The following is an 18571-nucleotide window of genomic DNA, read 5'->3' on the forward strand; positions in this document are numbered from 1 at the left end:
ATATAACAATAATTACTCTTTGAAGTACTGATAAAAGTAAACAATAGTTTAAGATCTCTATTGTGATTTCCAACATTGCTAATACTACTGTGAATTTTTGCCTATATTCATAATTGCAGAAAATTACAAATTTCAGTCAGAATTTAATGTAAATAAAGATTAAATATTTTCCTCATCTTCATCTACAAATCTATCCGTGGACCTTTTGAGACTTCATGAACCCCAGATTAAGAACCCCTGTTACAAAGAATTATTTTAGAAGATCAAGAAAAGTCCACAATATAAAGAATCATAAGCTTGGAGGTTCAGTTGCAATTCTCTTATAGCATTAACTACAATTTCTACATAATCTGATTATGAGAGTATGTGGTATATTTTCATAACTAGATTGTGACCTCGTTAAAAGAGAGGGACATATCATCTACATCTTTGATTACTTATTGCACTAGCCTTAAAATTGCAACAAAATCACTTTGGGAGATTAAAAAGTACAGATGCTCCCCCTCTACCCTAGACCCTCTCAATCAGAATGTCTGCATAGAGATCTGGGAATCTGTATTTCTAAAGACTTCTAAGACTATTTTGATGCAGTTAGCTTCACCAAGTAGATGATTCACACAAGGAATCACTGTTATTTAATACCTGGCACAATGCCTTGCACAATTACATCCTTAGTAAATGATTTGGGATTTTAATGATAGAAACTAGGACATATAATAAAAGTGCACATTTAGAAACCACCTAAGAGGGGCGCCTGGGTGGCTCAGTTGGTTAAGTGTCTGCCTTTGGCTCAGGTCATGATCCCAGCGTCCTGGGATCAAGCCCCATGGCAGGCTGCCTGCTCAGCAGGGAATCTGTTTCTCCCTCTCTCTCTGCCCCCTCCCTGCTTGTGCTCTCACTCTCTCTTGCTCTCTGTCTCAAATAAATAAATAAAATCTTAAAAAAAAAAGAAAAAAAAAACACCTAAGAAAACACACACACACACACACACACACACACACACACTAAAAACCTCTCACTGAACTATGGCATAAAAATGTTCACAAGAAAAATATTTCATTCCTGTTACTATTTTTTTTACATTTAAAGATTACAGTGGTTTTATTCAATGATTCATGAATTGGGCAGTATCCCATCTAGAAATAGAAAGGAGCTGCCTCAGTGCATTACCTCCGTAGTGCTGATCAGGTATTTCCAAGTTGTCTGGTTAAAGGTTATATTCCTGGGGGTAGGAGGGTGGGGTGTGACTGTAATTAGGTATTAAGTCTTGGTTTGCTGATGTGGGGCTTTGCACAAGTGACTATATTTTGGACCTGCAGTTTCTTTTTTAACAGAAGTCATTTTAGACATTTGTGGACAAGACATCCAATAAGATTCTCGAAGAAAATTTATCTTCTCAGGGAAGATTCATCTTGTTATTTGGTATTTCAGCTGTGGTGGGCACAGACAGCATGCCACAGACCCCCCTGCGAATGGACTTGCTTGCCCCTGCTGCTGCAAGGGCTATTTCAGGGTTTTCCTTCACTGGAGAAAGTCATCTTGCTTCAAGCAAGTCACCTTGTGGAGGTCATGCCCTTTTTAAGTAGCCTACATCCAGTGACTGAAATTGTAGTCTAAAGGCCGGGCACTTCTGTTCAGTTGGAGACAACTCTGATGGGCTGAGACTTTGTCATAGTTGACCTCTCCCTCTGCCCAATACACTTCCTTCCATTCTTCTATAGATGTTGGTCCCTAATAAATATCCGGTGGGCTAAGCCTTTATTACATGGTTTGATTGCTTTATTTCCTATAGCAAATGTATTTTAAAGTGACAATGTGATTTGTCCTGATGCCTGTGCTCAGTGTCCATTGGATGGGAGCTTCATATATCCCCCTGGTGCCTTCTCTGTGACAGTGTCATGGAAGGACTTTCCTGTGATGTTCCATGACTCCATGCTGAAATCATGTTCCTATCTAGTTCGTAGAGAGTGTTGTATGTGGATTGCTTGGAATTTGGATTTAATTTTGAATGGAACCTGACTTACAGTCATTCCTGTTATTTTTTAATAACAAAATTATGTTTGAAGACATAGTCCATGGCTCTCATATAAGAATTCTTAATATTAATTGCTCCTAGAAATCAGTGCTAGGGAAATTTTAACTCCTCAGGTGAACAACTATGATTCTATTTACTATACTATAAAAAGCCAGGTAGCTTTGACTTGATTGAATAGAACTGACTGGAGGTGGTGAGAGACAAGAGGTGGAGCTACTCTTTATAACTTATGCCAGTTGCATTAGAAATGTCACTGTGCCTGGTGACCTGGAGAAGTCAATCAAATTATAACTCTTCCAACCTTGGCACCAAACCATGACTAGATCCATTTGGATCCAAATTTTAGATATATTTAGCCCAATACCACAGTTTTTTTCTGGAATGTAAGAGAATATATTTGCTGAGAAGATTCCCCAAAGAAACTACGGGTCTACTATATGTGGATTTATTTAAAAAATAACCAATGTCCATATGTTACAAATTAACTGTAGCTAAGGTATGTCCATATACATATAAGATACACACACACACACAAACACACACACACATATATGTACATACAGTATGCCAATTGATTAATAAGAATGCTCTTAATCACAAATCCCTCACACATGGATTGAAAAACTCTTTTTACCATGGATGGCTACAGCCAATGACTTAGGGTTTACCCTTCCCTTTTATTCTGCACCATTTGCTTTTGCCTGTTAGTTATGGAATATGCTGTTTCTCTTTCGTTGAATTCAGGAGCTCTTTAAATTCCTTTGCATTTCCTCATGGTTTATTTGCTCAAGACTATGCCACAGCAATTTTACTATTCCTGTTGCCTTTTCTCTTCTTGAACTCTGTTCATGTTATGTTACTTTAATCTGTGTAGTTTTCCTTTGCTTCTTTTTTTGTTTGTTTACACTCTGAGTTACAATTTCACATTTTAATCCCTCCAAATTAATCTTAGGCAAAGCAGTCCTTTAATAAATTGCACTTAATGGACATAAAACAAAAAGATCTCAACCTAGTTGGTCAGTTCCATAGGACTCTTCTCTGACACCCAAAGTATAGGTTAGGGTTCCTTGACCGCAAGCAACAACAACTAAGTTTGGCTAATATAAGCACAACAGAATTTATGGGATGACTATTGGGGTTCTCAGAACAGATCATTAGGGAAAATGTATTGGATGCTAGGGAAGCAGGAAGTTTGGCAACAGTCTTGCAGCAGGAGTCATTTGCTTTGGGTGCCTCAGTGGGAATGAACAACGAATTCCAATTGTTTCTTCTATATTTGTGATACTCAAGATGCTCTGGGAAAGAGCAGCTGATTAGCTAAGCTAAGGTAATATATACATGCTCTGAATTAATTGGGCCGTGAAAAGAAAGAACTTGAACATTTTCATTTCTGTAGTATGAATCAGACATTTGCCAGTCTACCAATACTCAACAGAAAGATAATTCTCCCAAAGGAAATCCAGAAGCTTTAGGAAGAGATACTGAAGTGAGAGTCTTCAAATATACAAATGCCCACTATACAGTGGCTTCTAATTTCTCCTCATGTTTCTCTCCTCATAGCACTTGCCATGTTTCTTGCCTATTTTCTAAATACTAGGTTCTAAATTCTGGGAGGGTAAAGACCACGCTTGACTTCTTTATCATATCATGCATCTTCTGGACTTAGCACAGGATTTGGTACATATAATAAATAAACGCTGAATAAAGAAAAAGATATATTTTGACAAACTTGATTAACATCGTTGTATTGCCAGTCTCTCACTACACTTCAGTGGCAATAGCAAAAATGTTACCTCAAATATACTTAGTCAATAAAAATTTATTGAGTCATATAACTGAAAAGACCAGAAGTAGGGCAGTTTGAGGTATCACCAAGGACCAGTTTCTTTCTCTCAGCCCAGCCTTGTTTATGGTCAACATTTCATTAATAATGGTTCCCCTGTAGTCTTAACATGGTTGCCAATAGCTACCAGAACTGTGGACATCCTTTTTTTTTTTTTTTTTTTTTTTTTTATGTCCTGCAGGCAAGAGACAGGTTTGGATCCAAAACTCCTGGAATAGAGCTGAAGAGAATGACTCCTTTATATACCAGATTTGATCACATGCCTACTCCTGAGCTAAAACCTTTGCCCAGTAGAAGAAAATGAGCTTGTTTTTTATTTATTTATTTATTTATTTATTTATTTATTTATTTATTTATTTATCTGATGTCTGATCTTATTTATTTGTCACTCAGAAAATCTCATTTTTGACTGGACTCAGACTTAGAGGTAGAAGCTCTCAGAGAGGACAGCCTCCGTCTCTTGGCAATCTGTTCCTGGCGTTTTTCTTTGGCCTCCTTTATTCTCTTGGCCAAAAGTTTAGCATATTCTGCAGCCTCTTCCTTATTTTTCTTAGTGCACTGCTTCTTCAAAGCAATACACCAATGTTTGTGCTGGAGGACACGTGGAGTAACAAGACGCTGAATCTTAGGCGCTTTGGTTCTAGGTTTCTCACCTTCTTTGTTTAGGGGCTTTCTCACAACATACTGGTGGACATCATCTTCTTTAGAGAGATTGAAAAGTTTGTAGATTCTGCTGGCTCTTTTGGGCCCCAGGTGACGAGGAACAGTACTATCAGTGAGTCCAGGAATATACTTCTCCCCTTTTTTTTACAATGACCAAATTGAGAACACTGAGATTGGTATCCACAATGCAACCCCGAACGGATTTGCGCTTTCTCTCTCCAGTCCGCCTTGGTCTATAGCAGGAATGCCCCTTACTCAGCAATAGGCGGACACGACCATGGGTCAAGACACCCTGCTTCCTGGGGAAGCCTTGTTTGTCATTGCCACCACTGACTCAGACCACATAACCTTTCCATTCTTCACCCAGAGCATCAGCAGCAACTTCTGTGGCCATACACTTCTCATAAAAGGTACGAAGTTTGCATTCATCGTCCACTTCAATGAGTTTCTGGCAGCCAATAGCTGGGAAAGAGATGTTCAGCTTCATCTTGAAGCAGCCTACCACCTCTGAGTTGCCACGAAAAAGAGCAAGCTTATTTTTTAAAACTGAAACTAGGGTTGGAATACATTTTACTGGGTCTACTTCACTTCCTTGAATGATAAGGGAAGGTTTCTGGTGAGACTACCAACAAATGTCTGTATCACCAGTCAAACTTTATGGCCAGTAATAGCTATAAACTGATCTCTTTTGGGTGTTACAACCCTATCCTATAGACTGTGCTGTCATTCTACTTAATGTGCTCTTCTCTTTTAGGATCCTAGAAAAGGTTATGAATCTTGCTTCTGTGGTTGAAGTGGAAAACAAAACAAAACAGAAATACCTCTGTATAGGCAAGAAGAATTTTACTTTAGAAAAACATATTTTTTTGTAGTTATTTCCTATTTTCCCGTGTTGGGGTTAATGTAGAGCATGAAATCAGCCATAATACCTGGCTTACTAAAATGTAACATGGAGGCTGCTGAGGGCAATGGAAGGTTTCTGAGAAGGGCGTGGGCCTTTGGAATGTTGAGGCCTGCGTGACCACTCTGCCATAGGAATGCCGTGAGGAGTTGCCTTCCCGAAGCTTTCTTAGCCCAAAGACCAGCCCTGTGATCTAAGAGACGGTATATGCATTGTCCCTTAGGCTATGTTTAGCAGAACTCATAGAACATGCATATTAGCAAATCTGCATATCGTATCTTTCCCATAAACAGATCCTTCTAGTTTCAGTAAGACCCCTTGTCGCACATCACGTGCTTGAGAAACAGTGATAAGGATTTGTGATTATCCTGAAGAACCAATAAAAGCGGGAGCAAAGAAGGGCAAAGGGTCTTCGTCTCTGAGCATTGACCCCCTTGCCTTCTCCTCTCTTTCACAGCAGTTTCCAGTCATCTTTCATTCGTCCGTACAGGGATTGCTGATCTTTCCCAGCATTCCCTCTTCATTCCCTCTTCTTTGTCATGTCTGGCTGATGGAAATGATAAGCAAGGCTCTGCTCCCATCAGAGGTTGTCCATAGACAGAAAGTCTCTTAGTCTTAGTCCTTTGTAAAATCTTGTATGTCCTTCCTTAATTTCCATAACTATAATTTGGTTTTGCTGATACTATGGAGAGTGATGTACTAAGCCAGGGAAAAGAAAGAGATGGCTAGAATAGCTTTCTGTCTAATCCTCAGAAGTCTTTATGTATTCCTCTTCAAGTACAAAAAGAAATACAGAGGGAAGCTTTCTAGAGGATGTTCTAGTAGCCTCATTTATCAAAGTACCATAAAATGTCTTGGTCTTTCAATAGTGTTAATGGAGTGCTGCATTTAATTAATTCACCATCTTACTCTTAACTTTTTAGCATTTTATCTATTATCTATTATGTGTTATTATCATACTCCTGTTTTTAAAACATTGAGCTAGGCACTTGCCCATCATTGGTAAAGCATTTGCTCCTTGCTATTCTCTGGGAATATCTAGGAAGTAATTTCTTATAAATAAATGCATCATGTGTAAGAGATACATTATATTAGTATAAATTATCGTAATTAAATATAAAGTACTTGAGAGCCCAAGACCAAAATAAGGTACTGAAAATAACTTTCATGCTGTAGTGTGAGTGAAATACCACCATACACAAGCCCATTGGTTCTTAGAATCCTCCAGTTGTGCAGAATGAAAATTGGGGGGAAGATAAATTATTTCTGTTACTTTCTATCATCCAAACCTAGGATAATATCTTGCCATAACCTTAAAGATGCTTTTAACTAATGGTCTATTGTTAAATGACTCTTAAAATTGTTTTATCCTAGAATTGATATTTTACCAAATCTGAATTCAGTTGCAAAGGTTAGAGTGAATTTTACCTTGCTACTTATTCAGACACTTATTTTAACATTTAAATAATTAAAGTTCAAAACCATGTCAGAACTTTAAAACAGTCAGTATAATTCAGAATGTAGCCCATGGCAAGCAGAATGCTGGATTTGGGGTCTATGAGAAACTAAGAATTCATCCAAATTCAGTGACATTTTAGCTTCAAGATGTTGGTTTTCTAAGCATAAACAAAGATTTTCTACATGCAAACAATGTTCAACATCTGTTTTCAGGCTTTAATTTTCTTTTGCCTTCTCATTTTTTCTCTTTGTTTTCTTGTTTTTCACCTAAAAATCAATGATCCCTAAGGATTTGTCAATGGAGTTCTCTCTTCCCTTAGGCAAGAAGGCTTTAATCAGATTTGCTTTTTCACCAGGCATACTCTTTTCTCCATAGAGGCAGCAAGATTTCTGTAACAATTGTCAGTTGGCATAGATAGATTGTGATCACATGCAAGGAGTCTGTGAACATTTTCAGAAATAAGAGAGTTTTGTGTTAAATAGCTCTGGGACAAATAATTACATGCTGGAGATGAGAGGGAAATTCTTCTTAAGGCAATAAAATGTCTTTGCAGTGAGTTCATTTCATTATATATTTAAAATATATATCATGAACACTGATGGCATCTGAGTGAAAATATCCTGTGAATTCTGAGAGATGTCTTCTGTCTTTATAATGGCTTACTGGAAACATTTCTAAAGGTTTATCTGTAATACTAATAAGTAAGGTGCAGCGTAAGAAAATATCCTTGAGAAATGATAAGAGATTGACCATTATATTCCACTTTCTGCCAAACGTTTTCTATTTTCTTTCAATTTCTTTGTAATTTCCCTGTTCTTTCTAGATATTATGTTTTATAGTGCTTTTTATTACCCTCTATCATAATACTGTTGTTTGTGGTTGCCCATAAAAAATGGGTATGAGATCAGTACCCCCTACCCAGAATTGTATTTTATGTGGAGACTAAGGACACCACACATGCACTGAAAGAGTATGAAAACATTTATAACACACTTAATGAGACTATTTGGGTAAAATAAGGGAGGCACTCAAGCTAACCTGGAAAATATGGAATGGCTTTAGCAAAGGGATGGATGATGGCTTTGGGTTTTATTGTGGTTAGGAGGTGGTGCTGTGGTGAGGGTTCCTGTGCATGGCTCTGAGTCTGTGTGGTTTGAACATAGGACTGACACCAAGAAAAGGAGGACTTAGGGGCACCTGGGTGGCTCAGTCATTAAGCGTCTGCCTTTGGCTCAGATCATGATCCCAGGGTCCTGGGATTGAGTCCCGCATCAGGCTCCCTGCTTGGCAGGGAGCCTGCTTCTCCCTCTCCCATTCCCCCTGTTTGTGTTCCTCCTCTCGCTATCTCTCTCTGTGTCAAATAAATTAATAAAATCTTTAAAAGAAAAAGAAAAAGAAAAGGAGGACTTGGGCATTTTTATTGGCTTGCCTAGATGGAGTGCAAGAGGAGAAGGGGTAAGTGTGGGCCTGAAATATTCCAGTGTTCAAATATCAAACATGGAGGGAGAATCTTTATTATCATTGTTCTAAATGAAAGTCTTCTGCACAGTGAAGGAAACAATCAACAGAACTAAAAGGTAACCTATGGAGTGGGAAAAGATATTTGCAAATGACATATGTGATAAAGGGTTAGTATCCAAAATATATTAAGAACTTATAAAACTCAACACCTCAAAAATAAATAATACAACTAAAAAATGGGCAGAAGGCATGAATACACATGTCTTTCCAAAGAAGACATACAGATGACCAACAGACACATGAAAAGATGCTTAACATCAGGGTAATACAAATCAAAACCACAATGAGATGTTACTTCATACCTGTCAGAATGGCTAAAATCAATAACACAAGAAACAACAGGTGTTGGTGAGGATGTGGAGAAAGGGGAACCCTCTTGAACTGCTAGTGGGAATGCAAACTGGTACAGCCACTCTGGAGAAACAGTATGGAGTTTCCTTAAAAAGTTAAAAATAGAACTACCCTATGATCCGACAACTGCACTGCTAGGTATTTACCCAAAGAATACAAAAACACGAATTCAAAGGGATACATGCACCCATATGTTTATTGCAGCATTATCTATAATAGCCAAATTATGGAAACAACCCAAGTGTCTATCAACTTATAAATGGATAAAGAAGATGTGGTATGTGTATGCCTATATATATACACATATAATATTACTTAGACATAAAAAAGAAAGATATCTTGCCATTTGTAATGACATGGATGGAGCTAGAGTGTGTAATGCTAAGCAAAATAAGTCACAGAAAGACAAATACCATATGATTTCACTCATATGTCAAATTCAAGGAACAAAACAAATGAGTTAAGGGTGGAAAAAAAGTGGGGCAGAAAGGCAAACCAAGAAACAGACTCTTAACTATAGATGTATATAGTTATAACTATAACTGATGGTTACCAGATGGAGTTGGGTGGGGGGAATGGGTGAAATAGGTGACAGGCATTAAGGAGGGCACTATTGATGAGCACCGGGTACACCAATATTACACTATATTGAAACTAGTATTACATTGCATGTTAACTAACTGGAATTTAAATTAAAAAATTTTAAGAGGTTAAAAATCAAATGTACTATGGGGATTTTGTTTGGATTTTTAAAAACATTTTGACAATTTCAGACTTACAGAAAAGCAAACAGGAAGCCCAGGCTCTATCTCACATTTTTCTCCCCAACTCTTCCCTTAGGAGTCCTCAGATAAAGTGATCCATGAGAATCAGAGCTGGTACGTCTTGCTCTGTCATTCCTCCATCCATTGTCTACCTCTCTAGCTCCTCCTCTGTTCTGCTGACAGCTGTGGCCTTCTCTCCTATGGTGGCTGCCTGTATTGCTACTTTGGTGTTACCGACCTCCTCCAAATCCCTGACATCAATGGCCTTTTGGCAAGAAAGCTCCTTCTGCTTCTTGAGGCTTGCTCCCTTTATTTTAGAGGGTTTCCCCATTGGAGAACAACTGAACTTTTAGTTACACTTTTATCCTTCGTTACAGCTCTCTTCTTCCTTATTGGGGTTGTAGCTTAGAGGGAGGGTTATGGGAGGGTGCTGAATCAGGTCATAGGTAGGTAGTACCTCATATTGGATATGGAATCACTTTTCCTTGGCTTTCCATTCCTTGCTGCATAGTTTCACCTATATTGCCAGACTTCTTCCTTCTGGTACTTTTTTTCCCCCCAAGCTCCGCTTTTTTCTCTCCTTCCAAATCAGCTTCCACTGGGGTCCCCAGTCCATTGGATAGGTGTCGACCTACCTATACCTCATTTATAAGCTGTGTTCAAGTTTCTCACCCATGGGACTTCTGGGCCCTAGGCAAGTCAAAGATGTGGCTGAACATTTATTTTCATATCCCTGATCATTCTGGTGGCATGAAAAGAAGAAACTGCCAAAATGGACTAAGAGGTAGGAAAATAACCAAGAGTGTGGTATTGTAGAAGTCAAATGACATGAAACAATTGTTGGTGAGGATGTGGAGAAAAAGGAACCCTCATGTACTGTTGGTGGGAATGCAAACTGGTACAGCTACTGTGGAAAACAGTATGGAGGTTCCTCAGAAAGTTAAAAATAGAACTACCTTATGATCCAGTAATTGCACTACTGGGTATTTACCTAAAAAACACATAAACACAATTCAAAATGATATATGCACCCCTATGATTATTGCAGCATTATTTACAATAGTCAAACTATGGAAACAGCATAAGTGTCATTGATTGATGAGTGGATAAAGAAAATGTGATACATATATCACTGGGGATTAAAGACATGGATAGATCTATCTATCTATCTATCTATCTATCTATCTATCTATCTATCTATCATCTATCTGTCAGCAGAACAGAGGAGGAGCTAGAGAGGTAGACAATAGATAGAGGAATGACAGAGCAAGATGTACCTGCTCTGATTCTCATCTAGTCTCTGATATATAGATATATATATAATTATATATATAATTAAATATTATTCAGCCATAAAAAAGAATGAAATCTTGCCATTTGCAACAAGATGGATGGAGCTAGAGAGTATAATGCTGAGTGAAATAAGTCAGTCAAAGATAAATACCATATGATTTCACTCATATGTGGGATTTATGAAAACAAAACAAACAAGCAAAGGAGGGAAAAAGACAAACCAAGAAATAGACTCTTAACAATAGAGAACAAACTGATGGTTATCAGAGGGCAGTTGGGGGGGGATGGGTGAAATAGGCACTGGGGATTAAAGAGTACACTTATGATGAGCACTGAGTAATGTATAGAATTGTTGAATCCCCCCTATATTGTATGTCTGAAACTAATATAACACTGTATGTTAACTATACTAGAATTCAAATTTTAAAAGCTTAATAAAAAAAAAGTCAAGTGAAAATATGTTTAAAAAGAGAGTGATGAAGGAAGGGTGCCTGGGTAGTGGCTCAGTTGGTCAAGCAGCCAACTCTGGATTTCAGCTCAGGTCATGACCTCAGGGTCGTGGGATGGAGCCCTGCATTGGGCTCTGTGCTCAGCATGGAGTCGGCTTGTCTTTCTCCCTCTGTTCTTCCTCCCACATCCCCCACCTCTCTAAAATTTAAAAAAAAAAAATCTTTAAAAAAAGAGAGAGAGTGATGAACCATGTCACATGTGTTGATAGATTAAATAGAATGAGGTCTGAGAATTGATAAAGCTTGGCAAAGTAGAGTTCATTGCTGATCTTGGATATTAGCATTTTCAGTGATTTGGGCATAAAACCCTTATGAAGTGTGTTCAAGTGAGAGAGAAAGAGTGAGAACAGTGCAGTGAGAGAAGAGAGGGAGAGGGAGAGACAGAGATCACTGCCCTTAAGCAGTAGGAGGGGACATGATTGATGACACAAGTGGAGCACTTGGCCTTAGAGAGAAACATGAATTGTTCATCCACTGTAACAGAGGAGGGAAAACAGAGGAAACAGGGAAATAAAGACAGATGTTGGCAGTTTTGTTGTAAGTACTATAGGGATTCTCTACTGATTACTTTCTTTTTCACGGTAAAATGAAAAGCAAGTCACTAGTGTATACTTATGCTTAGTTGAAGGTATGTAGTTTATGACATCATTCGGGTTAAAGTCTTCACAATTTTTCCCTTTTAAGGTCAGAAGTCTTAGTATAAGAAACCACTTCGTATAATGTGAGAGTTGCACTTGAATCAGGCGAGCCCAAATCAGATTGCAAATTGGTGACTCACTATCTGCCATTTAAACATCTTAACAGGTTAAGCAGATATTTAAACATTTTAAAATTTGCATTTCATTATTTAAATATTGGGAGATTTTATATTAAAATCACATTTTATATTTCCCTTTTTCTTATTCAAGTATAATTAACACAGTGTTGTATTAGTTTTAGGTAGGCCATATAACAGTTCAACAATCCTACACCTTACTCAGTGCTCATCACCGTAAGTGTACTCTTAATCCTCTTCACCTATTCCACACATCTCCCCATCCATCTACTTATATTTCTCTTTTAAACAATGGATCACCTAGTAGCACTCGATCTATGTTCCTGCATGGTAATAGTAGGATGGAGATGAATAATACTGACCCCTTAGATAGGGCACTCAAGTTTTCTCCAGTGTCCAACACTCTTCATTATTACCTTATTATAATGGACTTGATTTATTCCTTAATTTATTTTCCTGCCTTCTGTAAAAGATTTGAAATTGAGGCATAAGCTGCAGGGTACAGCTCCAGGGGCACCATTCATATTGTAGCCTCTACTAGTGGTATTACTGGAATTGTGCCCTGTGGAGATCCCTAGCTTAACAAATATTTGCAATTCCTTTCTTGAATCCCACCTTGAGTTATCTATCTGAAGAGCATTCCTAACAGACTGGTTCATTCCTAAGTCTATTTCTATTTGTTATACATTTTTCTCAAGAGAAAGCTCTACTATGTCAGTGCCTGTAATGGGTGAATTGTATCCTTCCAAAAGATATGTTCAAGTTGTAACTCTCAGTACCTGTGAATGTGATCTCATTTGGAAATACGAACTTTATGGATGAAATTAAAATATGTTAAGCTTTTCATTTTGATGTAGTTCTAACAGTTTACTTTTGTGTTTGTTTTCCCTTGACTCAGGAGACATTCTAGAAAAATGTTGCTATGGCCGATGTCAGAGAAATTACTGCCTGTTCTCTCTTCTAAGATTTTTATGGTTTCAGGTCTCACATTTAGGTCCTTAATCTGTTTTGAGTTTATTTTTGTGTATGGTGTAAGAAAGTGGTCCAGTTTTATTCTTTTGCATGTAGCTGTCCAGTTGTCCTAGCACCATTTGTTGAAGAGACTCTTTTTCCCATTGCATATTCTTTCCTCCTTTGTTAAAGATTAATTGACCATATAAGCATGGGTTTATTTCTGGGGTCTTTATTCTGTTCCATTGATCTCTGTGTCTGTTTTTGTTCCAGTTATATACTGTTTTGTTTACTATAGCTTTGTAGTATATCTTGAAATCTGGGATCATAATACCTCTAGTTTTCTTTTTTCTTTTTGAGATTGCTTTGGCAATTCAGATTACTTGGCTATGAATTCTAGGATTGTTTGTCTTAGTTCTGTGACAAATGCTGTTGGTATTTTGATAGGGATTGCATTAAATCTGTAGATTGTTTTGGGATGTATGGACATTTTAGACAACCTACTAGATGGGAAAAGATTTTTGCAAATACCATATTTGATAAAGGGTTAGTATTTAAAATGTATAAGGAACTTATACCACTCAACAACCAAAAAAAAAAAAACCAAATAATCCAATTTAGAAATGGGCAGAAGACATGAACAGATATTTTTCTGAAGAAGATACACAGATGGCCAACAGACACATAAAAAGATGTTCAACATCACTCATCATTAGGGAAATGGAAATCTAAACCACAATGAGATATCATCTTATACCTATCAGAATGCCTAAAATCAAAAACATAAGAAACAACAAGTGTTGGCAAGGATTTGGAAAAAAGGAACCCTTGTGCATTGTTGGTAGGAATGTAAACTGATGCAGCCACTGTGGAAAACAGTATAGAGGTTCCTCAAAAAGTTAAAAATAGATTTACCATATGATCCAGTAATTCCACTACTGGGTATTTACCCAAAGAATACAAAAACACTAATTCAAAAGGATATATGCACCCCTATGTTTATTGCAGCATTCTTTATAATAGCCAATTTACAGAAGCAACACAAGTGTTAATTGATAGGTGGATGAATGGATAAAGAAGATTTGGTACATACATACAATGGAATATTAGCCATAAAAAAGAATGAAATCTTTCCATTTGCAACACATGGATAGATCTAGAGGTTATATCACTGCTAAGCAAGATAAGTCAGAGAAAGACAAATACCATATGATTTCACTCATATGTGGAATTTAAGAAACAAAACAAAGAAAACAAGAAACAAACCAAGAAACACTCTTAACTATAGAGAACAAACTGATGATTACTAGGGGGAAAGGTAGTTAAGGGGAATGGGTAAAATAGATAAAGTGGATTAAGAGTACACTTATGACGAGCACTGAGTAATGTACAGAATTGCTGAATCACTCCATGGTACACTTGAAACTAATATAACACTGTACGTTAACTATACTAGAGTTAAAATTTTTTTGAAAAGATGTAAGATGAAATCATACTGGAATAAATCCAATCACTGATGTCCTTATAAGAAAAAAAAAATACAATGAAAGAGAGAAACAAGCACAGATATACTCAGGGAGAAAAGGCCATAATGAAGACATTGGAGAGATGCTGCCAAAGATTACTGGCAACCACCAGAAACCAGGAAGAGGCAAGAAAGGGTTTTTCTCAATAGCTTCAAGAGGCAACAAGACCTAATGACACACTGACTTTGGACTTTCAGCTCCCAGAACTCTGAGAGAATAAATTTCTGTTTTTTAAGCTACCCAATTTGTGGTAATTTGTTATGGCAAATAGGAGACTAATATACAGTCTACACTTTTAGCATTTTCTCCATTACTTTTCCCCTAAGACTCTTTGGAAGTTCTTTGGCATTCAATATTCATACTTTATTTTCTTATCTGAAAGAGCTTTGATTTGTAGGATTAAATAGGGATCAAGTATTTGAATTATGCTTATTGCCTTTTATCAATGCTGAAGTCATTTAAACTCCCTAGGCAATCTATATTCACTTATTTTTCTCCAGTGAAATCTATACCTCTTTTTAGGTTCCACATTATATATTTGCAGATTCCTGAAAATATGAGGTACCCTGATGTGTTCTTTAACTTTTGGATCATAAAGTGTATATGATACGATTATGCCATTCAGTGATTAAGAGCAGAGCTTCATTCATTTAGTACATTTAGGAAAGACTAGGAATGACATTATTATTTATAGTGGGTGTACATGTGGACTATCAGAATTACCTATTTTGTAAAAATTGAACACTTAAAAGGTGACCTAAGAGCATTTCACTAAACGTAGAATTTATACTAGAAGAAAGGATACTATTCTACTCAGGAGAAAGACTTACAAAGAGATATTCATAAAATATTTATCAAAAACCTTTATGATGCCTGGGTGGCTCAGTTGGTTAAGCAACTGCCTTCGGCTCAGGTCATGATCCTGGAGTCCTGGGATCGAGTCCCGCATCGGGCTCCCTGCTCGGCAGGGAGTCTGCTTCTCCCTCTGCCCCTCCCCTCTCTCATGTGCTCTCTCTCTCTCTCTCTCTCATTCTCTGTCTCAAATAAATAAAATCTTTAAAAAAAAAAAACCTTTATGTGCCAGTTATTTTTTTGTTTTCAAACTTTGGAAGTACCAGGTAGTAGCAACATTTTCTTTCAAATAGTTTGTACTATCACTTACAAAGACAGCAATAGATAAGGTAAAGAGTGAACATAAATATTGTAACAGATGACTTGCTTTAAGTCAAGAAAATAAGAACCATAGAGACCCCCTCACTCTCCAGTGAACAGTGTGTTCCTTGAATTACGTGGAACTATACATTCAGAATCAGAAAGTAACTATACATTCCTGGTGCAAACAGAAACTAAGCCATGCAAAACGAAATGCATTAGACATCAAGCTTTGTGGATTCCACTTACATTATTAATTACATGAAAAAGATATGAACATTTTATTAATTAACATTTTATTAACTGGAAAATCAATTGTAAGATGAAAGTCTCTTCTTTCAAATGAATGACTCCATTAAAACATTTAATAATCTCTATCTCACTGAAATAAATTCCACTGTTAAAAATTAAAGTGTTCTAATGGTTACAAAATTAGATATTTTCTATTATTTTTCTAAATAGATATATTAACTTAAATACTGTAGTTTTAAGTGTATGAATAGCTAACCTTAATGGAGAAATGATTTTCCAGAATCTAGTCAGCTTTCTCAAGAAAGGTGATCAAATTATAGACATATCTTTGGTAATGACATGTACAGTTACTTTTCAGAGATGTGTTAATATTCAGTCTAGAGTAATAAATTATTAGTATGGTACAAAGTTGAATTCTTTTATATTTAAAAGCTATTAATATTTCTTTACTATCATAGGGAGAATTTTTTTTTTTAAAGCTACATAGACTCTTTTTGCTACCGACTTTCCACAGGGGAAGCAACAATTGAAGAAAACAGAAAAATATTTTTCTGCATGTAGTCTTACCGATATTATTAATTATCTATAACAATTATAATACAATTATATATAATAAAATTATAATGCATAACTCTCTCTCCATGGTATGATTGTATGAATCAAAACCGGTCTAATCCATTTAGTCAATTTATTCTAAGTAATTGTGATATGCTACAACTTTAATATGCCACAAACACAAAGGTGATATTTAATGAGAAATTATTTATTCTCTATTTATCAAATATTAACTGAATGCCTACTGTGTTCTCAATACCAGGGATATTGTTGTGAATAAAACCTGCAGCTTTAAAAAGCTTATCATCTATGGGAAAATAAATGAATGTTTCTACATAAGAGCTTTTGTTTTTCTGAGTTTTTACTGTATATATTAAGTGGGTGCTATAGACTGAATGTATCCTCTGCAAATTCATATGTTGAAACCTAATTCTCAATGTGATGGTATTTGGAGGTGGGCTCTTGGGAGGTGATTAGGTCATGAGGGTGGAGCCCTCATGGATGGGATTAGTGCCCTTATAAAAAAAGGCCCCAGAGAGCTCCCTCATCCCTTCCTCCCTGTGAGAAGATGGGCATCACTGAGGAAGCTGGTTTTCACCAGAACCCAATCTGTAGGTGCCTTAATCTTAGATTTTTCAGCCTCCAGAACTGTGAAAAATAGATTTCTGTTATAAGCCACCCAGACTATGGTATTCTGTTACAGCAACCTGAATGGATCGAGACAGTGGGGCAGATGTAAGTGCCAGGCCAAGTAAAGACATTCTATGTTCCTTGCTTCTACTGGATCTGACAGGTTAATCATTTTGCCCTTGTGTCAAAAATGTTCTTTACAAAGTCACAATATTACTTAATTCCTGACCCACTCTTCCCATCCCTGGTACTGACAATGATAGTACAGGCAGTTTCTGCAGACTCTGCCTACTCCCCCACCCCCCCCAACATTAACATTTTATATAAACAGTACATTTGTCAAGACTATGAAGTCAACTTCGGTACATTACCATTAACTAATATTACTTTATTAGGATTTTACCATTTTTCCACTCATTTCCTTTTTTTTTTGTTCCAGGATTCAATCCAGAATATTACACTGCCTTTAGTGGTACATCCATTTTGTGATTTTCTTAGTTTTAAATCACGTATCTTGACTAGAGATAATACAATTTTGCTACTTTTCCTTCTTTCTATTCCTTTCTTGTTTCCTATTCATTTCAACAAAACTGCTGTGATTTTAAGAAGATTCTTAATACCTGTCAAACCACTCAATAAATTTACAATTCTGCTGAGTTTCAGGAGGCGGTTTAAACGCCAAGTCAGAAAGAAAACTTTGGGAAGGGTGAATATGATCAACTCTTCTAAAGTTCATAAGACAAATGAACATCATAAGGCCCAGTAGAAGAAATTACTTTCTAAAATTCCAGAAAATCATTTTATACTTCAAAGTTAGAAATAAATTAATCTGATTGCTGCCTGGCCTATAAATTCATAATCTTCACAGAGATTGAATTCCTGTTTGTAGAAAATCAAATTGAAATTACTTAAGAACTGTAAGATCAGAGTTAGAGAGAGGTCATGGTAAAAAAGGTCAGCAAAAGCACTAACTCTTACAGGACACCTTGCATTGTCTTAGCCTTTTGACATCTGTGAGCACCATAAAGATTAGCAAGATATTGAATGGCACGGTCTCTCTTATTTTCCCAAACTTCCTTGTGCATCACACAATTTTTGTAGCTTATAGATGAGTTTCTCCTTGATTTTACTTTAACTATGAAGATTTATGATCTATAAAAAATATCTTACTCTATTGAATTTCATTTTCCTAATGATGAACATTTTATATTATTTTGTTTTATACTTAATTTTCCTTTCTTCATTTTATTATTATTGTTTTTAAAAATAAGGAAGTTATGCATATGGTAAAAAATTAAATTTTACAATAGAGCTTCTAAGGAAAACAGCAGATATCCTCTCCCTTTTCCAGGCCCATACCCCAGAGATAAACTCTTTTAATCATTTCTGTT

At 36.5% G+C, this 18571-nt stretch overlaps 1 pseudogene; it reads right to left on the bottom strand.

The window, feature by feature from the left end:
* Positions 1-4258: 4258 nt before the first annotated feature.
* LOC112831173 (small ribosomal subunit protein eS6-like) lies at positions 4259-5028 on the bottom strand (annotated as a pseudogene).
* Between the last annotated feature and the right edge of the window lie 13543 nt (positions 5029-18571).

This window comes from Callorhinus ursinus, unplaced genomic scaffold, assembly GCF_003265705.2.
Source record: "Callorhinus ursinus isolate GAN/ISIS: 27379988/994484 unplaced genomic scaffold, GSC_fseal_2.0 scaffold14, whole genome shotgun sequence".
Lineage (NCBI taxonomy): Eukaryota > Metazoa > Chordata > Mammalia > Carnivora > Otariidae > Callorhinus > Callorhinus ursinus.